Source organism: Phragmites australis, chromosome 15 (genome assembly GCF_958298935.1).
Source record: "Phragmites australis chromosome 15, lpPhrAust1.1, whole genome shotgun sequence".
Taxonomy (NCBI): Eukaryota; Viridiplantae; Streptophyta; class Magnoliopsida; order Poales; family Poaceae; genus Phragmites; species Phragmites australis.
In genome coordinates, this window is record NC_084935.1 from 13,560,828 (window position 1) to 13,577,114 (window position 16,287).

At 58.7% G+C, this 16,287-nt stretch overlaps 49 non-coding genes across 49 annotated transcripts; all 49 read left to right on the forward strand.

The window, feature by feature from the left end:
- Positions 1–2: 2 nt before the first annotated feature.
- LOC133894019 (5S ribosomal RNA) lies at positions 3–121 on the forward strand. The gene has a single exon (XR_009904840.1). It is a non-coding gene; the product is annotated as a 5S ribosomal RNA (ribosomal RNA).
- A 219-nt stretch (positions 122–340) lies between these two features.
- On the forward strand, positions 341–459 carry LOC133894029 (5S ribosomal RNA). Its single transcript, XR_009904849.1, has one exon. It is a non-coding gene; the product is annotated as a 5S ribosomal RNA (ribosomal RNA).
- A 212-nt stretch (positions 460–671) lies between these two features.
- On the forward strand, positions 672–790 carry LOC133893780 (5S ribosomal RNA). Its single transcript, XR_009904615.1, has one exon. It is a non-coding gene; the product is annotated as a 5S ribosomal RNA (ribosomal RNA).
- A 210-nt stretch (positions 791–1,000) lies between these two features.
- Positions 1,001–1,119, forward strand: LOC133893861 (5S ribosomal RNA). The gene has a single exon (XR_009904691.1). It is a non-coding gene; the product is annotated as a 5S ribosomal RNA (ribosomal RNA).
- A 221-nt stretch (positions 1,120–1,340) lies between these two features.
- Positions 1,341–1,459, forward strand: LOC133893782 (5S ribosomal RNA). The gene has a single exon (XR_009904616.1). It is a non-coding gene; the product is annotated as a 5S ribosomal RNA (ribosomal RNA).
- A 211-nt stretch (positions 1,460–1,670) lies between these two features.
- On the forward strand, positions 1,671–1,789 carry LOC133894096 (5S ribosomal RNA). The gene has a single exon (XR_009904913.1). It is a non-coding gene; the product is annotated as a 5S ribosomal RNA (ribosomal RNA).
- A 215-nt stretch (positions 1,790–2,004) lies between these two features.
- LOC133893783 (5S ribosomal RNA) lies at positions 2,005–2,123 on the forward strand. Its single transcript, XR_009904617.1, has one exon. It is a non-coding gene; the product is annotated as a 5S ribosomal RNA (ribosomal RNA).
- Positions 2,124–2,342: 219 nt separating this feature from the next.
- Positions 2,343–2,461, forward strand: LOC133893784 (5S ribosomal RNA). Its single transcript, XR_009904618.1, has one exon. It is a non-coding gene; the product is annotated as a 5S ribosomal RNA (ribosomal RNA).
- A 211-nt stretch (positions 2,462–2,672) lies between these two features.
- LOC133893785 (5S ribosomal RNA) lies at positions 2,673–2,791 on the forward strand. The gene has a single exon (XR_009904619.1). It is a non-coding gene; the product is annotated as a 5S ribosomal RNA (ribosomal RNA).
- Positions 2,792–3,001: 210 nt separating this feature from the next.
- On the forward strand, positions 3,002–3,120 carry LOC133893969 (5S ribosomal RNA). Its single transcript, XR_009904793.1, has one exon. It is a non-coding gene; the product is annotated as a 5S ribosomal RNA (ribosomal RNA).
- A 221-nt stretch (positions 3,121–3,341) lies between these two features.
- On the forward strand, positions 3,342–3,460 carry LOC133893786 (5S ribosomal RNA). The gene has a single exon (XR_009904620.1). It is a non-coding gene; the product is annotated as a 5S ribosomal RNA (ribosomal RNA).
- Positions 3,461–3,671: 211 nt separating this feature from the next.
- On the forward strand, positions 3,672–3,790 carry LOC133894098 (5S ribosomal RNA). The gene has a single exon (XR_009904915.1). It is a non-coding gene; the product is annotated as a 5S ribosomal RNA (ribosomal RNA).
- Positions 3,791–4,009: 219 nt separating this feature from the next.
- Positions 4,010–4,128, forward strand: LOC133893787 (5S ribosomal RNA). The gene has a single exon (XR_009904621.1). It is a non-coding gene; the product is annotated as a 5S ribosomal RNA (ribosomal RNA).
- Positions 4,129–4,339: 211 nt separating this feature from the next.
- LOC133893788 (5S ribosomal RNA) lies at positions 4,340–4,458 on the forward strand. Its single transcript, XR_009904622.1, has one exon. It is a non-coding gene; the product is annotated as a 5S ribosomal RNA (ribosomal RNA).
- Positions 4,459–4,668: 210 nt separating this feature from the next.
- Positions 4,669–4,787, forward strand: LOC133893863 (5S ribosomal RNA). Its single transcript, XR_009904693.1, has one exon. It is a non-coding gene; the product is annotated as a 5S ribosomal RNA (ribosomal RNA).
- A 221-nt stretch (positions 4,788–5,008) lies between these two features.
- LOC133893789 (5S ribosomal RNA) lies at positions 5,009–5,127 on the forward strand. The gene has a single exon (XR_009904623.1). It is a non-coding gene; the product is annotated as a 5S ribosomal RNA (ribosomal RNA).
- A 211-nt stretch (positions 5,128–5,338) lies between these two features.
- LOC133894099 (5S ribosomal RNA) lies at positions 5,339–5,457 on the forward strand. Its single transcript, XR_009904916.1, has one exon. It is a non-coding gene; the product is annotated as a 5S ribosomal RNA (ribosomal RNA).
- A 215-nt stretch (positions 5,458–5,672) lies between these two features.
- LOC133893790 (5S ribosomal RNA) lies at positions 5,673–5,791 on the forward strand. Its single transcript, XR_009904624.1, has one exon. It is a non-coding gene; the product is annotated as a 5S ribosomal RNA (ribosomal RNA).
- A 219-nt stretch (positions 5,792–6,010) lies between these two features.
- Positions 6,011–6,129, forward strand: LOC133893869 (5S ribosomal RNA). Its single transcript, XR_009904699.1, has one exon. It is a non-coding gene; the product is annotated as a 5S ribosomal RNA (ribosomal RNA).
- A 211-nt stretch (positions 6,130–6,340) lies between these two features.
- On the forward strand, positions 6,341–6,459 carry LOC133894031 (5S ribosomal RNA). The gene has a single exon (XR_009904851.1). It is a non-coding gene; the product is annotated as a 5S ribosomal RNA (ribosomal RNA).
- Positions 6,460–6,680: 221 nt separating this feature from the next.
- LOC133894159 (5S ribosomal RNA) lies at positions 6,681–6,798 on the forward strand. The gene has a single exon (XR_009904976.1). It is a non-coding gene; the product is annotated as a 5S ribosomal RNA (ribosomal RNA).
- Positions 6,799–7,009: 211 nt separating this feature from the next.
- On the forward strand, positions 7,010–7,128 carry LOC133894110 (5S ribosomal RNA). The gene has a single exon (XR_009904927.1). It is a non-coding gene; the product is annotated as a 5S ribosomal RNA (ribosomal RNA).
- Positions 7,129–7,343: 215 nt separating this feature from the next.
- Positions 7,344–7,462, forward strand: LOC133893792 (5S ribosomal RNA). The gene has a single exon (XR_009904626.1). It is a non-coding gene; the product is annotated as a 5S ribosomal RNA (ribosomal RNA).
- A 219-nt stretch (positions 7,463–7,681) lies between these two features.
- On the forward strand, positions 7,682–7,800 carry LOC133893954 (5S ribosomal RNA). Its single transcript, XR_009904779.1, has one exon. It is a non-coding gene; the product is annotated as a 5S ribosomal RNA (ribosomal RNA).
- A 211-nt stretch (positions 7,801–8,011) lies between these two features.
- Positions 8,012–8,130, forward strand: LOC133893793 (5S ribosomal RNA). The gene has a single exon (XR_009904627.1). It is a non-coding gene; the product is annotated as a 5S ribosomal RNA (ribosomal RNA).
- Positions 8,131–8,340: 210 nt separating this feature from the next.
- LOC133893994 (5S ribosomal RNA) lies at positions 8,341–8,459 on the forward strand. The gene has a single exon (XR_009904816.1). It is a non-coding gene; the product is annotated as a 5S ribosomal RNA (ribosomal RNA).
- Positions 8,460–8,680: 221 nt separating this feature from the next.
- Positions 8,681–8,799, forward strand: LOC133893887 (5S ribosomal RNA). Its single transcript, XR_009904716.1, has one exon. It is a non-coding gene; the product is annotated as a 5S ribosomal RNA (ribosomal RNA).
- A 220-nt stretch (positions 8,800–9,019) lies between these two features.
- LOC133893967 (5S ribosomal RNA) lies at positions 9,020–9,138 on the forward strand. Its single transcript, XR_009904791.1, has one exon. It is a non-coding gene; the product is annotated as a 5S ribosomal RNA (ribosomal RNA).
- A 212-nt stretch (positions 9,139–9,350) lies between these two features.
- On the forward strand, positions 9,351–9,469 carry LOC133894100 (5S ribosomal RNA). The gene has a single exon (XR_009904917.1). It is a non-coding gene; the product is annotated as a 5S ribosomal RNA (ribosomal RNA).
- Positions 9,470–9,684: 215 nt separating this feature from the next.
- On the forward strand, positions 9,685–9,803 carry LOC133893794 (5S ribosomal RNA). The gene has a single exon (XR_009904628.1). It is a non-coding gene; the product is annotated as a 5S ribosomal RNA (ribosomal RNA).
- Positions 9,804–10,023: 220 nt separating this feature from the next.
- Positions 10,024–10,142, forward strand: LOC133893870 (5S ribosomal RNA). Its single transcript, XR_009904700.1, has one exon. It is a non-coding gene; the product is annotated as a 5S ribosomal RNA (ribosomal RNA).
- A 211-nt stretch (positions 10,143–10,353) lies between these two features.
- On the forward strand, positions 10,354–10,472 carry LOC133894032 (5S ribosomal RNA). Its single transcript, XR_009904852.1, has one exon. It is a non-coding gene; the product is annotated as a 5S ribosomal RNA (ribosomal RNA).
- Positions 10,473–10,693: 221 nt separating this feature from the next.
- LOC133894139 (5S ribosomal RNA) lies at positions 10,694–10,811 on the forward strand. Its single transcript, XR_009904956.1, has one exon. It is a non-coding gene; the product is annotated as a 5S ribosomal RNA (ribosomal RNA).
- A 211-nt stretch (positions 10,812–11,022) lies between these two features.
- Positions 11,023–11,141, forward strand: LOC133894060 (5S ribosomal RNA). The gene has a single exon (XR_009904878.1). It is a non-coding gene; the product is annotated as a 5S ribosomal RNA (ribosomal RNA).
- Positions 11,142–11,356: 215 nt separating this feature from the next.
- LOC133893795 (5S ribosomal RNA) lies at positions 11,357–11,475 on the forward strand. The gene has a single exon (XR_009904629.1). It is a non-coding gene; the product is annotated as a 5S ribosomal RNA (ribosomal RNA).
- A 219-nt stretch (positions 11,476–11,694) lies between these two features.
- LOC133893871 (5S ribosomal RNA) lies at positions 11,695–11,813 on the forward strand. The gene has a single exon (XR_009904701.1). It is a non-coding gene; the product is annotated as a 5S ribosomal RNA (ribosomal RNA).
- A 210-nt stretch (positions 11,814–12,023) lies between these two features.
- LOC133894123 (5S ribosomal RNA) lies at positions 12,024–12,142 on the forward strand. Its single transcript, XR_009904940.1, has one exon. It is a non-coding gene; the product is annotated as a 5S ribosomal RNA (ribosomal RNA).
- Positions 12,143–12,364: 222 nt separating this feature from the next.
- LOC133894140 (5S ribosomal RNA) lies at positions 12,365–12,482 on the forward strand. Its single transcript, XR_009904957.1, has one exon. It is a non-coding gene; the product is annotated as a 5S ribosomal RNA (ribosomal RNA).
- Positions 12,483–12,702: 220 nt separating this feature from the next.
- Positions 12,703–12,821, forward strand: LOC133893796 (5S ribosomal RNA). Its single transcript, XR_009904630.1, has one exon. It is a non-coding gene; the product is annotated as a 5S ribosomal RNA (ribosomal RNA).
- A 220-nt stretch (positions 12,822–13,041) lies between these two features.
- Positions 13,042–13,160, forward strand: LOC133893798 (5S ribosomal RNA). Its single transcript, XR_009904631.1, has one exon. It is a non-coding gene; the product is annotated as a 5S ribosomal RNA (ribosomal RNA).
- Positions 13,161–13,379: 219 nt separating this feature from the next.
- On the forward strand, positions 13,380–13,498 carry LOC133893799 (5S ribosomal RNA). The gene has a single exon (XR_009904632.1). It is a non-coding gene; the product is annotated as a 5S ribosomal RNA (ribosomal RNA).
- Positions 13,499–13,717: 219 nt separating this feature from the next.
- Positions 13,718–13,836, forward strand: LOC133893800 (5S ribosomal RNA). Its single transcript, XR_009904633.1, has one exon. It is a non-coding gene; the product is annotated as a 5S ribosomal RNA (ribosomal RNA).
- Positions 13,837–14,056: 220 nt separating this feature from the next.
- LOC133893843 (5S ribosomal RNA) lies at positions 14,057–14,175 on the forward strand. Its single transcript, XR_009904674.1, has one exon. It is a non-coding gene; the product is annotated as a 5S ribosomal RNA (ribosomal RNA).
- Positions 14,176–14,396: 221 nt separating this feature from the next.
- On the forward strand, positions 14,397–14,515 carry LOC133893801 (5S ribosomal RNA). The gene has a single exon (XR_009904634.1). It is a non-coding gene; the product is annotated as a 5S ribosomal RNA (ribosomal RNA).
- A 221-nt stretch (positions 14,516–14,736) lies between these two features.
- Positions 14,737–14,855, forward strand: LOC133893844 (5S ribosomal RNA). The gene has a single exon (XR_009904675.1). It is a non-coding gene; the product is annotated as a 5S ribosomal RNA (ribosomal RNA).
- A 221-nt stretch (positions 14,856–15,076) lies between these two features.
- On the forward strand, positions 15,077–15,195 carry LOC133893809 (5S ribosomal RNA). The gene has a single exon (XR_009904642.1). It is a non-coding gene; the product is annotated as a 5S ribosomal RNA (ribosomal RNA).
- A 221-nt stretch (positions 15,196–15,416) lies between these two features.
- On the forward strand, positions 15,417–15,535 carry LOC133893802 (5S ribosomal RNA). Its single transcript, XR_009904635.1, has one exon. It is a non-coding gene; the product is annotated as a 5S ribosomal RNA (ribosomal RNA).
- A 221-nt stretch (positions 15,536–15,756) lies between these two features.
- Positions 15,757–15,875, forward strand: LOC133893865 (5S ribosomal RNA). Its single transcript, XR_009904695.1, has one exon. It is a non-coding gene; the product is annotated as a 5S ribosomal RNA (ribosomal RNA).
- A 222-nt stretch (positions 15,876–16,097) lies between these two features.
- On the forward strand, positions 16,098–16,216 carry LOC133893903 (5S ribosomal RNA). Its single transcript, XR_009904731.1, has one exon. It is a non-coding gene; the product is annotated as a 5S ribosomal RNA (ribosomal RNA).
- The last annotated feature ends 71 nt before the right edge of the window (positions 16,217–16,287 follow it).

A 16,287-nucleotide genomic window follows, 5' to 3' on the forward strand; every position in this document is an offset into this window, starting at 1 on the left:
TCGGATGCGATCATACCAGCACTAAAGCACCGGATCCCATCAGAACTCCGAAGTTAAGCGTGCTTGGGCGAGAGTAGTGCTAGGATGGGTGACCTCCTGGGAAGTCCTCGTGTTGCATTCCCACTTTTTGCTTAATTTTCCTCGCGTTCATCCGCCTCGTTGTATTCATTTTATTTCTAACTTTTTTTTTGCGCAACCGGATCGCGGCTCGAGTTCGGCGGTGCACCGGGAAGCGGGGCGACACCGCGCGGCAGGATGTGGGGCCCACGCGCGCAGGGGAGCGGGCGGGGGAGGCGGCGCGGAAGGCGCGCATAAGGGGGAGGAGGAGGCAGAGTATGTCGGATGCGATCATACCAGCACTAAAGCACCGGATCCCATCAGAACTCCGAAGTTAAGCGTGCTTGGGCGAGAGTAGTACTAGGATGGGTGACCTCCTGGGAAGTCGTCGTGTTGCATTCCCCCTTTTTGCTTAATTTTCCTCGCGTTCATCCGCCTCGTTGTATTCATTTTATTTCTAACTTTTTTTTTTTGCGCAATCGGATAGCGGCTCGAGTTCGGCGGTGCACCGGGAAGCGGGGCGACACCGCGCGGCAGGACGTGGGGCCCATGCGCGCCGGAGAGCGGGCGGGGGAGGCGGCGCGCATAAGGGGGAGGAGGAGACAGAGTATGTCGGATGCGATCATACCAGCACTAAAGCACCGGATCCCATCAGAACTCCGAAGTTAAGCGTGCTTGGGCGAGAGTAGTACTAGGATGGGTGACCTCCTGGGAAGTCCTCGTGTTGCATTCCCCCTTTTTGCTTAATTTTCCTCGCGTTCATCCGCCTCGTTATATTCATTTTATTTCTAACTTTTTTTTTGGGCAACCGGATCGCGGCTCGAGTTCGGCGGTGCACCGGGAAGCGGGGCGACACCGCGCGGCAGGACGTGGGGCCCACGCGCGCCGGGGAGCGGGCGGGGGAGGCGGCGCGCATAAGGGGGAGGAGGAGGCAGAGTATGTCGGATGCGATCATACCAGCACTAAAGCACCGGATCCCATCAGAACTCCGAAGTTAAGCGTGCATGGGCGAGAGTAGTACTAGGATGGGTGACCTCCTGGGAAGTCCTCGTGTTGCATTCCCACTTTTTGCTAAATTTTCCTCGCGTTCATCCGCCTCGTTGTATTCATTTTATTTCTAACTTTTTTTTTTTGCGCAACCGGATCGCGGCTCGAGTTCGGCGGTGCACCGGGAAGCGGGGCGACACCGCGCGGCAGGACGTGGGGCCCACGCGCGCCGGGGAGCGGGCGGGGGAGGCGGCGCGGAAGGCGCGCATATGGGGGAGGAGGAGGCAGAGTATGTCGGATGCGATCATACCAGCACTAAAGCACCGGATCCCATCAGAACTCCGAAGTTAAGCGTGCTTGGGCGAGAGTAGTACTAGGATGGGTGACCTCCTGGGAAGTCCTCGTGTTGCATTCCCCCTTTTTGCTTAATTTTCCTCGCGTTCATCCGCCTCGTTGTATTCATTTTATTTCTAACTTTTTTTTTTGCGCAACCGGATCGCGGCTCGAGTTCGGCGGTGCACCGGGAAGCGGGGCGACACCGCGCGGCAGGACGTGGGGCCCACGCGCGCCGGGGAGCGGGCGGGGGAGGCGGCGCGCATAAGGGGGAGGATGAGGCAGAGTATGTCGGATGCGATCATACCAGCACTAAAGCACCGGATCCCATCAGAACTCCGAACTTAAGCGTGCTCGGGCGAGAGTAGTACTAGGATGGGTGACCTCCTGGGAAGTCCTCGTGTTGCATTCCCCCTTTTTGCTTAATTTTCCTCGCGTTCATCCGCCTCGTTGTATTCATTTTATTTCTAACTCTTTTTTTTTGCGCAACCGGATCGCGGCTCGAGTTCGGCGGTGCACCGGGAAGCGGGACGACACCGCGCGGCAGGACGTGGGCCCACGCGCGCCGGGGAGCCGGCGGGGGATTCGGCGCGGAAGGCGCGCATAGAGGAGGAGGCAGAGTATGTCGGATGCGATCATACCAGCACTAAAGCACCGGATCCCATCAGAACTCCGAAGTTAAGCGTGCTTGGGCGAGAGTAGTACTAGGATGGGTGACCTCCTGGGAAGTCCTCGTGTTGCATTCCCACTTTTTGCTTAATTTTCCTCGCGTTCATCCGCCTCGTTGTATTCATTTTATTTCTTACTTTTTTTTTGCGCAACCGGATCGCGGCTCGAGTTCGGCGGTGCACCGGGAAGCGGGGCGACACCGCGCGGCAGGATGTGGGGCCCACGCGCGCAGGGGAGCGGGCGGGGGAGGCGGCGCGGAAGGCGCGCATAAGGGGGAGGAGGAGGCAGAGTATGTCGGATGCGATCATACCAGCACTAAAGCACCGGATCCCATCAGAACTCCGAAGTTAAGCGTGCTTGGGCGAGAGTAGTACTAGGATGGGTGACCTCCTGGGAAGTCCTCGTGTTGCATTCCCCCTTTTTGCTTAATTTTCCTCGCGTTCATCCGCCTCGTTGTATTCATTTTATTTCTAACTTTTTTTTTTGCGCAATCGGATAGCGGCTCGAGTTCGGCGGTGCACCGGGAAGCGGGGCGACACCGCGCGGCAGGACGTGGGGCCCATGCGCGCCGGAGAGCGGGCGGGGGAGGCGGCGCGCATAAGGGGGAGGAGGAGACAGAGTATGTCGGATGCGATCATACCAGCACTAAAGCACCGGATCCCATCAGAACTCCGAAGTTAAGCGTGCTTGGGCGAGAGTAGTACTAGGATGGGTGACCTCCTGGGAAGTCCTCGTGTTGCATTCCCCCTTTTTGCTTAATTTTCCTCGCGTTCATCCGCCTCGTTATATTCATTTTATTTCTAACTTTTTTTTTGGGCAACCGGATCGCGGCTCGAGTTCGGCGGTGCACCGGGAAGCGGGGCGACACCGCGCGGCAGGACGTGGGGCCCACGCGCGCCGGGGAGCGGGCGGGGGAGGCGGCGCGCATAAGGGGGAGGAGGAGGCAGAGTATGTCGGATGCGATTATACCAGCACTAAAGCACCGGATCCCATCAGAACTCCGAAGTTAAGCGTGCATGGGCGAGAGTAGTACTAGGATGGGTGACCTCCTGGGAAGTCCTCGTGTTGCATTCCCACTTTTTGCTAAATTTTCCTCGCGTTCATCCGCCTCGTTGTATTCATTTTATTTCTAACTTTTTTTTTTTGCGCAACCGGATCGCGGCTCGAGTTCGGCGGTGCACCGGGAAGCGGGGCGACACCGCGCGGCAGGACGTGGGGCCCACGCGCGCCGGGGAGCGGGCGGGGGAGGCGGCGCGGAAGGCGCGCATATGGGGGAGGAGGAGGCAGAGTATGTCGGATGCGATCATACCAGCACTAAAGCACCGGATCCCATCAGAACTCCGAAGTTAAGCGTGCTTGGGCGAGAGTAGTACTAGGATGGGTGACCTCCTGGGAAGTCCTCGTGTTGCATTCCCCCTTTTTGCTTAATTTTCCTCGCGTTCATCCGCCTCGTTGTATTCATTTTATTTCTAACTTTTTTTTTTGCGCAACCGGATCGCGGCTCGAGTTCGGCGGTGCACCGGGAAGCGGGGCGACACCGCGCGGCAGGACGTGGGGCCCACGCGCGCCGGGGAGCGGGCGGGGGAGGCGGCGCGCATAAGGGGGAGGATGAGGCAGAGTATGTCGGATGCGATCATACCAGCACTAAAGCACCGGATCCCATCAGAACTCCGAACTTAAGCGTGCTCGGGCGAGAGTAGTACTAGGATGGGTGACCTCCTGGGAAGTCCTCGTGTTGCATTCCCCCTTTTTGCTTAATTTTCCTCGCGTTCATCCGCCTCGTTGTATTCATTTTATTTCTAACTTTTTTTTTGCGCAACCGGATCGCGGCTCGAGTTCGGCGGTGCACCGGGAAGCGGGGCGACACCGCGCGGCAGGATGTGGGGCCCACGCGCGCAGGGGAGCGGGCGGGGGAGGCGGCGCGGAAGGCGCGCATAAGGGGGAGGAGGAGGCAGAGTATGTCGGATGCGATCATACCAGCACTAAAGCACCGGATCCCATCAGAACTCCGAAGTTAAGCGTGCTTGGGCGAGAGTAGTACTAGGATGGGTGACCTCCTGGGAAGTCCTCGTGTTGCATTCCCCCTTTTTGCTTAATTTTCCTCGCGTTCATCCGCCTCGTTGTATTCATTTTATTTCTAACTTTTTTTTTTGCGCAATCGGATAGCGGCTCGAGTTCGGCGGTGCACCGGGAAGCGGGGCGACACCGCGCGGCAGGACGTGGGGCCCATGCGCGCCGGAGAGCGGGCGGGGGAGGCGGCGCGCATAAGGGGGAGGAGGAGACAGAGTATGTCGGATGCGATCATACCAGCACTAAAGCACCGGATCCCATCAGAACTCCGAAGTTAAGCGTGCTTGGGCGAGAGTAGTACTAGGATGGGTGACCTCCTGGGAAGTCCTCGTGTTGCATTCCCCCTTTTTGCTTAATTTTCCTCGCGTTCATCCGCCTCGTTATATTCATTTTATTTCTAACTTTTTTTTTGGGCAACCGGATCGCGGCTCGAGTTCGGCGGTGCACCGGGAAGCGGGGCGACACCGCGCGGCAGGACGTGGGGCCCACGCGCGCCGGGGAGCGGGCGGGGGAGGCGGCGCGCATAAGGGGGAGGAGGAGGCAGAGTATGTCGGATGCGATCATACCAGCACTAAAGCACCGGATCCCATCAGAACTCCGAAGTTAAGCGTGCATGGGCGAGAGTAGTACTAGGATGGGTGACCTCCTGGGAAGTCCTCGTGTTGCATTCCCACTTTTTGCTAAATTTTCCTCGCGTTCATCCGCCTCGTTGTATTCATTTTATTTCTAACTTTTTTTTTTTGCGCAACCGGATCGCGGCTCGAGTTCGGCGGTGCACCGGGAAGCGGGGCGACACCGCGCGGCAGGACGTGGGGCCCACGCGCGCCGGGGAGCGGGCGGGGGAGGCGGCGCGGAAGGCGCGCATATGGGGGAGGAGGAGGCAGAGTATGTCGGATGCGATCATACCAGCACTAAAGCACCGGATCCCATCAGAACTCCGAAGTTAAGCGTGCTTGGGCGAGAGTAGTACTAGGATGGGTGACCTCCTGGGAAGTCCTCGTGTTGCATTCCCCCTTTTTGCTTAATTTTCCTCGCGTTCATCCGCCTCGTTGTATTCATTTTATTTCTAACTTTTTTTTTTGCGCAACCGGATCGCGGCTCGAGTTCGGCGGTGCACCGGGAAGCGGGGCGACACCGCGCGGCAGGACGTGGGGCCCACGCGCGCCGGGGAGCGGGCGGGGGAGGCGGCGCGCATAAGGGGGAGGATGAGGCAGAGTATGTCGGATGCGATCATACCAGCACTAAAGCACCGGATCCCATCAGAACTCCGAACTTAAGCGTGCTCGGGCGAGAGTAGTACTAGGATGGGTGACCTCCTGGGAAGTCCTCGTGTTGCATTCCCCCTTTTTGCTTAATTTTCCTCGCGTTCATCCGCCTCGTTGTATTCATTTTATTTCTAACTCTTTTTTTTTGCGCAACCGGATCGCGGCTCGAGTTCGGCGGTGCACCGGGAAGCGGGACGACACCGCGCGGCAGGACGTGGGCCCACGCGCGCCGGGGAGCCGGCGGGGGATTCGGCGCGGAAGGCGCGCATAGAGGAGGAGGCAGAGTATGTCGGATGCGATCATACCAGCACTAAAGCACCGGATCCCATCAGAACTCCGAAGTTAAGCGTGCTTGGGCGAGAGTAGTACTAGGATGGGTGACCTCCTGGGAAGTCCTCGTGTTGCATTCCCACTTTTTGCTTAATTTTCCTCGCGTTCATCCGCCTCGTTGTATTCATTTTATTTCTTACTTTTTTTTTGCGAAACCGGATCGCGGCTCGAGTTCGGCGGTGCACCGGGAAGCGGGGCGACACCGCGCGGCAGGACGTGGGGCCCACGCGCGCCGGGGAGCGGGCGGGGGAGGCGGCGCGGAAGGCGCGCATAAGGGGGAGGAGGAGGCAGAGTATGTCGGATGCGATCATACCAGCACTAAAGCACCGGATCCCATCAGAACTCCGAAGTTAAGCGTGCTTGGGCGAGAGTAGTACTAGGCTGGGTGACCTCCTGGGAAGTCCTCGTGTTGCATTCCCCCTTTTTGCTTAATTTTCCTCGCGTTCATCCGCCTCGTTGTATTCATTTTATTTCTAACTTTTTTTTTTGCGCAACCGGATCGCGGCTCGAGTTCGGCGGTGCACCGGGAAGCAGGGCGACACCGCGCGGCAGGACGTGGGGCCCACGCGCGCCGGGGAGCGGGCGGGGGAGGCGGCGCGCATAAGGGAGAGGAGGAGGCAAAGTATGTCGGATGCGATCATACCAGCACTAAAGCACCGGTTCCCATCAGAACTCCGAAGTTAAGCGTGCTTGGGCGAGAGTAGTACTAGGATGGGTGACCTCCTGGGAAGTCCTCGTGTTGCATTCCCCCTTTTTGCTTAATTTTCCTCGCGTTCATCCGCCTCGTTGTATTCATTTTATTTCTAACTCTTTTTTTTTGCGCAACCGGATCGCGGCTCGAGTTCGGCGGTGCACCGGGAAGCGGGGCGACACCGCGCGGCAGGACGTGGGGCCCACACGGGCCGGGGAGCGGGCGGGGGATTCGGCGCGGAAGGCGCGCATAATGGGGAGGAGGAGGCAGAGTATGTCGGATGCGATCATACCAGCACTAAAGTACCGGATCCCATCAGAACTCCGAAGTTAAGCGTGCTTGGCGAGAGTAGTACTAGGATGGGTGACCTCCTGGGAAGTCCTCGTGTTGCATTCCCCTTTTTTGCTTAATTTTCCTCGCGTTCATCCGCCTCGTTGTATTCATTTTATTTCTAACTTTTTTTTTTGCGCAACCAGATCGCGGCTCGAGTTCGGCGGTGCACCGGGAAGCGGGGCGACACCGCGCGGCAGGACGTGGGGCCCACGCGCGCCGGGGAGCGGGCGGGGGAGGCGGCGCGCATAAGGGGGAGGATGAGGCAGAGTATGTCGGATGCGATCATACCAGCACTAAAGCACCGGATCCCATCAGAACTCCGAACTTAAGCGTGCTTGGGCGAGAGTAGTACTTGGATGGGTGACCTCCTGGGAAGTCCTCGTGTTGCATTCACCCTTTTTGCTTAATTTTCCTCGCGTTCATCCGCCTCGTTGTATTCATTTTATTTCTAACTTTTTTTTTTGCGCAACCGGATCGCGGCTCGAGTTCGACGGTGCACCGGGAAGCGGGGCGACACCGCGCGGCAGGACGTGGGGCCCACGCGCGCCGGGGAGCCGGCGGGGGATTCGGCGCGGAAGGCGCGCATAGAGGAGGAGGCAGAGTATGTCGGATGCGATCATACCAGCACTAAAGCACCGGATCCCATCAGAACTCCGAAGTTAAGCGTGCTTGGGCGAGAGTAGTACTAGGATGGGTGACCTCCTGGGAAGTCCTCGTGTTGCATTCCCACTTTTTGCTTAATTTTCCTCGCGTTCATCCGCCTCGTTGTATTCATTTTATTTCTAACTTTTTTTTTGCGCAACCGGATCGCGGCTCGAGTTCGGCGGTGCACCGGGAAGCGGGGCGACACCGCGCGGCAGGATGTGGGGCCCACGCGCGCAGGGGAGCGGGCGGGGGAGGCGGCGCGGAAGGCGCGCATAAGGGGGAGGAGGAGGCAGAGTATGTCGGATGCGATCATACCAGCACTAAAGCACCGGATCCCATCAGAACTCCGAAGTTAAGCGTGCTTGGGTGAGAGTAGTACTAGGATGGGTGACCTCCTGGGAAGTCCTCGTGTTGCATTCCCCCTTTTTGCTTAATTTTCCTCGCGTTCATCCGCCTCGTTGTATTCATTTTATTTCTAACTTTTTTTTTTGCGCAATCGGATAGCGGCTCGAGTTCGGCGGTGCACCGGGAAGCGGGGCGACACCGCGCGGCAGGACGTGGGGCCCATGCGCGCCGGAGAGCGGGCGGGGGAGGCGGCGCGCATAAGGGGGAGGAGGAGACAGAGTATGTCGGATGCGATCATACCAGCACTAAAGCACCGGATCCCATCAGAACTCCGAAGTTAAGCGTGCTTGGGCGAGAGTAGTACTAGGATGGGTGACCTCCTGGGAAGTCCTCGTGTTGCATTCCCCCTTTTTGCTTAATTTTCCTCGCGTTCATCCGCCTCGTTATATTCATTTTATTTCTAACTTTTTTTTTGGGCAACCGGATCGCGGCTCGAGTTCGGCGGTGCACCGGGAAGCGGGGCGACACCGCGCGGCAGGACGTGGGGCCCACGCGCGCCGGGGAGCGGGCGGGGGAGGCGGCGCGCATAAGGGGGAGGAGGAGGCAGAGTATGTCGGATGCGATCATACCAGCACTAAAGCACCGGATCCCATCAGAACTCCGAAGTTAAGCGTGCATGGGCGAGAGTAGTACTAGGATGGGTGACCTCCAGGGAAGTCCTCGTGTTGCATTCCCACTTTTTGCTTAATTTTCCTCGCGTTCATCCGCCTCGTTGTATTCATTTTATTTCTAACTTTTTTTTTTTGCGCAACCGGATCGCGGCTCGAGTTCGGCGGTGCACCGGGAAGCGGGGCGACACCGCGCGGCAGGACGTGGGGCCCACGCGCGCCGGGGAGCGGGCGGCGGAGGCGGCGCGGAAGGCGCGCATATGGGGGAGGAGGAGGCAGAGTATGTCGGATGCGATCATACCAGCACTAAAGCACCGGATCCCATCAGAACTCCGAAGTTAAGCGTGCTTGGGCGAGAGTAGTACTAGGATGGGTGACCTCCAGGGAAGTCCTCGTGTTGCATTCCCACTTTTTGCTTAATTTTCCTCGCGTTCATCCGCCTCGTTGTATTCATTTTATTTCTAACTTTTTTTTTTGCGCAACCGGATCGCGGCTCGAGTTCGGCGGTGCACCGGGAAGCGGGGCGACACCGCGCGGCAGGACGTGGGGCCCACGCGCGCCGGGGAGCGGGCGGCGGAGGCGGCGCGGAAGGCGCGCATATGGGGGAGGAGGAGGCAGAGTATGTCGGATGCGATCCTACCAGCACTAAAGCACCGGATCCCATCAGAACTCCGAAGTTAAGCGTGCTTGGGCGAGAGTAGTACTAGGATGGGTGACCTCCTGGGAAGTCCTCGTGTTGCATTCCCCCTTTTTGCTTAATTTTCCTCGCGTTCATCCGCCTCGTTGTATTCATTTTATTTCTAACTTTTTTTTTTTGCGCAACCGGATCGCGGCTCGAGTTCGGCGGTGCACCGGGAAGCGGGGCGACACCGCGCGGCAGGACGTGGGGCCCACGCGCGCCGGGGAGCGGGCGGGGGAGGCGGCGCGCATAAGGGGGAGGATGAGGCAGAGTATGTCGGATGCGATCATACCAGCACTAAAGCACCGGATCCCATCAGAACTCCGAACTTAAGCGTGCTCGGGCGAGAGTAGTACTAGGATGGGTGACCTCCTGGGAAGTCCTCGTGTTGCATTCCCCCTTTTTGCTTAATTTTCCTCGCGTTCATCCGCCTCGTTGTATTCATTTTATTTCTAACTCTTTTTTTTTGCGCAACCGGATCGCGGCTCGAGTTCGGCGGTGCACCGGGAAGCGGGACGACACCGCGCGGCAGGACGTGGGCCCACGCGCGCCGGGGAGCCGGCGGGGGATTCGGCGCGGAAGGCGCGCATAGAGGAGGAGGCAGAGTATGTCGGATGCGATCATACCAGCACTAAAGCACCGGATCCCATCAGAACTCCGAAGTTAAGCGTGCTTGGGCGAGAGTAGTACTAGGATGGGTGACCTCCTGGGAAGTCCTCGTGTTGCATTCCCACTTTTTGCTTAATTTTCCTCGCGTTCATCCGCCTCGTTGTATTCATTTTATTTCTTACTTTTTTTTTTGCGAAACCGGATCGCGGCTCGAGTTCGGCGGTGCACCGGGAAGCGGGGCGACACCGCGCGGCAGGACGTGGGGCCCACGCGCGCCGGGGAGCGGGCGGGGGAGGCGGCGCGGAAGGCGCGCATAAGGGGGAGGAGGAGGCAGAGTATGTCGGATGCGATCATACCAGCACTAAAGCACCGGATCCCATCAGAACTCCGAAGTTAAGCGTGCTTGGGCGAGAGTAGTACTAGGCTGGGTGACCTCCTGGGAAGTCCTCGTGTTGCATTCCCCCTTTTTGCTTAATTTTCCTCGCGTTCATCCGCCTCGTTGTATTCATTTTATTTCTAACTTTTTTTTTTGCGCAACCGGATCGCGGCTCGAGTTCGGCGGTGCACCGGGAAGCAGGGCGACACCGCGCGGCAGGACGTGGGGCCCACGCGCGCCGGGGAGCGGGCGGGGGAGGCGGCGCGCATAAGGGAGAGGAGGAGGCAAAGTATGTCGGATGCGATCATACCAGCACTAAAGCACCGGTTCCCATCAGAACTCCGAAGTTAAGCGTGCTTGGGCGAGAGTAGTACTAGGATGGGTGACCTCCTGGGAAGTCCTCGTGTTGCATTCCCCCTTTTTGCTTAATTTTCCTCGCGTTCATCCGCCTCGTTGTATTCATTTTATTTCTAACTCTTTTTTTTTGCGCAACCGGATCGCGGCTCGAGTTCGGCGGTGCACCGGGAAGCGGGGCGACACCGCGCGGCAGGACGTGGGGCCCACACGCGCCGGGGAGCGGGCGGGGGATTCGGCGCGGAAGGCGCGCATAATGGGGAGGAGGAGGCAGAGTATGTCGGATGCGATCATACCAGCACTAAAGCACCGGATCCCATCAGAACTCCGAAGTTAAGCGTGCTTGGCGAGAGTAGTACTAGGATGGGTGACCTCCTGGGAAGTCCTCGTGTTGCATTCCCCTTTTTTGCTTAATTTTCCTCGCGTTCATCCGCCTCGTTGTATTCATTTTATTTCTAACTTTTTTTTTTGCGCAACCAGATCGCGGCTCGAGTTCGGCGGTGCACCGGGAAGCGGGGCGACACCGCGCGGCAGGACGTGGGGCCCACGCGCGCCGGGGAGCGGGCGGGGGAGGCGGCGCGCATAAGGGCGAGGATGAGGCAGAGTATGTCGGATGCGATCATACCAGCACTAAAGCACCGGATCCCATCAGAACTCCGAACTTAAGCGTGCTTGGGCGAGAGTAGTACTAGGATGGGTGACCTCCTGGGAAGTCCTCGTGTTGCATTCCCCCTTTTTGCTTAATTTTCCTCGCGTTCATCCGCCTCGTTGTATTCATTTTATTTCTAACTCTTTTTTTTTGCGCAACCGGATCGCGGCTCGAGTTCGGCGGTGCACCGGGAAGCGGGGCGACACCGCGCGGCAGGACGTGGGCCCACGCGCGCCGGGGAGCCGGCGGGGGATTCGGCGCGGAAGGCGCGCATAGAGGAGGAGGCAGAGTATGTCGGATGCGATCATACCAGCACTAAAGCACCGGATCCCATCAGAACTCCGAAGTTAAGCGTGCTTGGGCGAGAGTAGTACTAGGATGGGTGACCTCCTGGGAAGTCCTCGTGTTGCATTCCCACTTTTTGCTTAATTTTCCTCGCGTTCATCCGCCTCGTTGTATTCATTTTATTTCTTACTTTTTTTTTGCGCAACCGGATCGCGGCTCGAGTTCGGCGGTGCACCGGGAACCGGGGCGACACCGCGCGGCAGGACGTGGGGCCCACGCGCGCCGGGGAGCGGGCGGGGGAGGCGGCGCGGAAGGCGCGCATAAGGGGGAGGAGGAGGCAGAGTATGTCGGATGCGATCATACCAGCACTAAAGCACCGGATCCCATCAGAACTCCGAAGTTAAGCGTGCTTGGGCGAGAGTAGTACTAGGCTGGGTGACCTCCTGGGAAGTCCTCGTGTTGCATTCCCCCTTTTTGCTTAATTTTCCTCGCGTTCATCCGCCTCGTTGTATTCATTTTATTTCTAACTTTTTTTTTGCGCAACCGGATCGCGGCTCGAGTTCGGCGGTGCACCGGGAAGCAGGGAGACACCGCGCGGCAGGACGTGGGGCCCACGCGCGCCGGGGAGCGGGCGGGGGAGGCGGCGCGCATAAGGGAGAGGAGGAGGCGAAGTATGTCGGATGCGATCATACCAGCACTAAAGCACCGGTTCCCATCAGAACTCCGAAGTTAAGCGTGTTTGGGCGAGAGTAGTACTAGGATGGGTGACCTCCTGGGAAGTCCTCGTGTTGCATTCCCCCTTTTTGCTTAATTTTCCTCGCGTTCATCCGCCTCGTTGTATTCATTTTATTTCTAACTCTTTTTTTTTTGCGCAACCGGATCGCGGCTCGAGTTCGGCGGTGCACCGGGAAGCGGGGCGACACCGCGCGGCAGGACGTGGGGCCCACACGCGCCGGGGAGCGGGCGGGGGATTCGGCGCGGAAGGCGCGCATAAGGGGGAGGAGGAGGCAGAGTATGTCGGATGCGATCATACCAGCACTAAAGCACCGGATCCCATCAGAACTCCGAAGTTAAGCGTGCTTGGCGAGAGTAGTACTAGGATGGGTGACCTCCTGGGAAGTCCTCGTGTTGCATTCCCCTTTTTTGCTTAATTTTCCTCGCGTTCATCCGCCTCGTTGTATTCATTTTATTTCTAACTTTTTTTTTTGCGCAACCAGATCGCGGCTCGAGTTCGGCGGTGCACCGGGAAGCGGGGCGACACCGCGCGGCAGGACGTGGGGCCCACGCGCGCCGGGGAGCGGGCGGGGGAGGCGGCGCGGAAGGCGCGCATAAGGGGGAGGAGCAGGCAGAGTATGTCGGATGCGATCATACCAGCACTAAAGCACCGGATCCCATCAGAACTCCGAAGTTAAGCGTGCTTGGGCGAGAGTAGTACTAGGATGGGTGACCTCCTGGGAAGTCCTCGTGTTGCATTCCCCCTTTTTGCTTAATTTTCCTCGCGTTCATCCGCCTCGTTGTATTCATTTTATTTCTAACTTTTTTTTTTGCGCAACCGGATCGCGGCTCGAGTTCGGCGGTGCACCGGGAAGCGGGGCGACACCGCGCGGCAGGACGTGGGGCCCACGCGCGCCGGGGAGCGGGCGGGGGAGGCGGCGCGGAAGGCGCGCATAAGGGGGAGGAGGAGGCAGAGTATGTCGGATGCGATCATACCAGCACTAAAGCACCGGATCCCATCAGAACTCCGAAGTTAAGCGTGCTTGGGCGAGAGTAGTACTAGGATGGGTGACCTCCTGGGAAGTCCTCGTGTTGCATTCCCCCTTTTTGCTTAATTTTCCTCGCGTTCATCCGCCTCGTTGTATTTATTTTATTTCTAACTTTTTTTTTGCGCAACCGGATCGCGGCTCGAGTTCGGCGGTGCACCGGGAAGCGGGGCGACACCGCGCGGCAGGACGTGAGGCCCACGCGCGGCGGGGAGCGGGCGGGGGAGGCGGCGCGGAAGGCGCGCATAAGGGGGAGGAGGAGGCAGAGTATGTCGGATGCGATCATACCAGCACTAAAGCACCGGATCCCATCAGAACTCCGAAGTTAAGCGTGCTTGGGCGAGAGTAGTACTAGGATGGGTGACCTCCTGGGAAGTCCTCGTGTTGCATTCCCACTTTTTGCTTAATTTTCCTCGCGTTCATCCGTCTCGTTGTATTCATTTTATTTCTAACTTTTTTTTTGCGCAACCGGATCGCGGCTCGAGTTCGGCGGTGCACCGGGAAGCGGGGCGACACCGCGCGGCAGGACGTGGGGCCCACGCGCGCCGGGGAGCGGGCGGGGGAGGCGGCGCGGAAGGCGCGCATAAGGGGGAGGAGGAGGCAGAGTATGTCGGATGCGATCATACCAGCACTAAAGCACCGGATCCCATCAGAACTCCGAAGTTAAGCGTGCTTGGGCGAGAGTAGTACTAGGATGGGTGACCTCCTGGGAAGTCCTCGTGTTGCATTCCCCCTTTTTGCTTAATTTTCCTCGCGTTCATCCGCCTCGTTGTATTCATTTTATTTCTAACTTTTTTTTTAGCGCAACCGGATCGCGGCTCGAGTTCGGCGGTGCACCGGGAAGCGGGGCGACACCGCGCGGCAGGACGTGGGGCCCACGCGCGCCGGGGAGCGGGCGGGGGAGGCGGCGCGGAAGGCGCGCATAAGGGGGAGGAGGAGGCAGAGTATGTCGGATGCGATCATACCAGCACTAAAGCACCGGATCCCATCAGAACTCCGAAGTTAAGCGTGCTTGGGCGAGAGTAGTACTAGGATGGGTGACCTCCTGGGAAGTCCTCGTGTTGCATTCACCCTTTTTGCTTAATTTTCCTCGCGTTCATCCGCCTCGTTGTATTCATTTTATTTCTAACTCTTTTTTTTGGCGCAACAGGATCGCGGCTCGAGTTCGGCGGTGCACCGGGAAGCGGGGCGACACCGCGCGGCAGGACGTGGGGCCCACGCGCGCCGGGGAGCGGGCGGGGGAGGCGGCGCGGAAGGCGCGCATAAGGGGGAGGAGGAGGCAGAGTATGTCGGATGCGATCATACCAGCACTAAAGCACCGGATCCCATCAGAACTCCGAAGTTAAGCGTGCTTGGGCGAGAGTAGTACTAGGATGGGTGACCTCCTGGGAAGTCCTCGTGTTGCATTCCCCCTTTTTGCTTAATTTTCCTCGCGTTCATCCGCCTCGTTGTATTCATTTTATTTCTAACTTTTTTTTTTAGCGCAACCGGATCGCGGCTCGAGTTCGGCGGTGCACCGGGAAGCGGGGCGACACCGCGCGGCAGGACGTGGGGCCCACGCGCGCCGGGGAGCGGGCGGGGGAGGCGGCGCGGAAGGCGCGCATAAGGGGGAGGAGGAGGCAGAGTATGTCGGATGCGATCATACCAGCACTAAAGCACCGGATCCCATCAGAACTCCGAAGTTAAGCGTGCTTGGGCGAGAGTAGTACTAGGATGGGTGACCTCCTGGGAAGTCCTCGTGTTGCATTCACCCTTTTTGCTTAATTTTCCTCGCGTTCATCCGCCTCGTTGTATTCATTTTATTTCTAACTCTTTTTTTTTGCGCAACCGGATCGCGGCTCGAGTTCGGCGGTGCACCGGGAAGCGGGGCGACACCGCGCGGCAGGACGTGGGGCCCACGCGCGCCGGGGAGCGGGCGGGGGAGGCGGCGCGGAAGGCGCGCATAAGGGGGAGGAGGAGGCAGAGTATGTCGGATGCGATCATACCAGCACTAAAGCACCGGATCCCATCAGAACTCCGAAGCTAAGCGTGCTTGGGCGAGAGTAGTACTAGGATGGGTGACCTCCTGGGAAGTCCTCGTGTTGCATCCCCCCTTTTTGCTTAATTTTCCTCGCGTTCATCCGCCTCGTTGTATTCATTTTATTTCTAACTTTTTTTTCTTGCGCAACCGGATCACGGCTCGAGTTCGGCGGTGCACCGGGAAGCGGGGCGACACCGCGCGGCAGGACGTGGGGCCCACGCGCGCCGTGGAGTGGGCGGGGGAGGCGGCGCGGAAGGCGCGCATAAGGGGGAGGAGGAGGTAGAGTATGTCGGATGCGATCATACCAGCACTAAAGCACCGGATCCCATCAGAACTCCGAAGTTAAGCGTGCTTGGGCGAGAGTAGTACTAGGATGGGTGACCTCCTGGGAAGTCCTCGTGTTGCATTCCCCCTTTTTGCTTAATTTTCCTCGCGTTCATCCGCCTCGTTGTATTCATTTTATTTCTAACTTTTTTTTTTTGCGCAACCGGATCGCGGCTCGAGTTCGGCGGTGCACCGGGAAGCGGGGCGACACCGCGCGGCAGGACGTGGGGCCCACGCGCGCCGGGGAGCGGGCGGGGGAGGAGGCGCGGAAGGCGCGCATAAGGGGGAGGAGGAGGCAGAGTATGTCGGATGCGATCATACCAGCACTAAAGCACCGGATCCCATCAGAACTCCGAAGTTAAGCGTGCTTGGGCGAGAGTAGTACTAGGATGGGTGACCTCCTGGGAAGTCCTTGTGTTGCATTCCCCCTTTTTGCTTAATTATCCTCGCGTTCATCCGCCTCGTTGTATTCATTTCATTTCTAACTTTTTTTTTTTTGCGCAACCGGATCGCGGCTCGAGTTCGGCGGTGCACCGGGAAGCGGGGCGACACCGCGCGGCAGGACGTGGGGCCCACGCGCGCCGGGGAGCGGGCGGGGGAGGCGGCGCGGAAGGCGCGCATAAGGGGGAGGAGGAGGCAGAGTATGTCGGATGCGATTATACCAGCACTAAAGCACCGGATCCCATCAGAACTCCGAAGTTAAGCGTGCCTGGGCGAGAGTAGTACTAGGATGGGTGACCTCCTGGGAAGTCCTCGTGTTGCATTCCCCCTTTTTGCTTAATTTTCCTCGCGTTCATCCGCCTCGTTGTATTCATTTTATTTCTAACTTTTTTTTTTG